A 350-nucleotide genomic window follows, 5' to 3' on the forward strand; every position below is an offset into this window, starting at 1 on the left:
TCTGTTTGGAACAATAATGTGTCTGATGAAACAAAGATCCTCAAAAAGTCATCTACTCCTTCTACCTCAGTAAAAAATCCAGAATCTATGAATATGCACATTCATCATTCTAAAGTTTTCCTGCTGGACACAAGATGTCTCCTTCTTCACTGTAAAGTCCATTCTCATTGTCTGTGCACTGATGGCTTCAAGTTTTTTCATCACACTGTAGGAGTTGCAAATTGGACCAAGATTGACTTCCAAACTATTTATGATGTCACAAATCACGCTCATAGGCTCCGCCCCTTAACATCTGATTTTCATTGAGCACAGAGAAACTTTCCACTTTCAGCAGATGAATGTGAAAACAT

At 38.0% G+C, this 350-nt stretch overlaps 1 protein-coding gene across 1 annotated transcript in view; it reads left to right on the forward strand.

Moving 5' to 3' along the window:
• LOC118320926 (stereocilin-like) overlaps window positions 1–350 on the forward strand; it is a 13,872-nt gene that overhangs the window by 3,016 nt on the left and 10,506 nt on the right. The window lies entirely within an intron of this gene.

Source organism: Morone saxatilis, unplaced genomic scaffold, assembly GCF_004916995.1.
Source record: "Morone saxatilis isolate NCDOM2014 unplaced genomic scaffold, NCSU_SB_2.0 Contig11, whole genome shotgun sequence".
In the NCBI taxonomy this organism is placed as follows: domain Eukaryota; kingdom Metazoa; phylum Chordata; class Actinopteri; family Moronidae; genus Morone; species Morone saxatilis.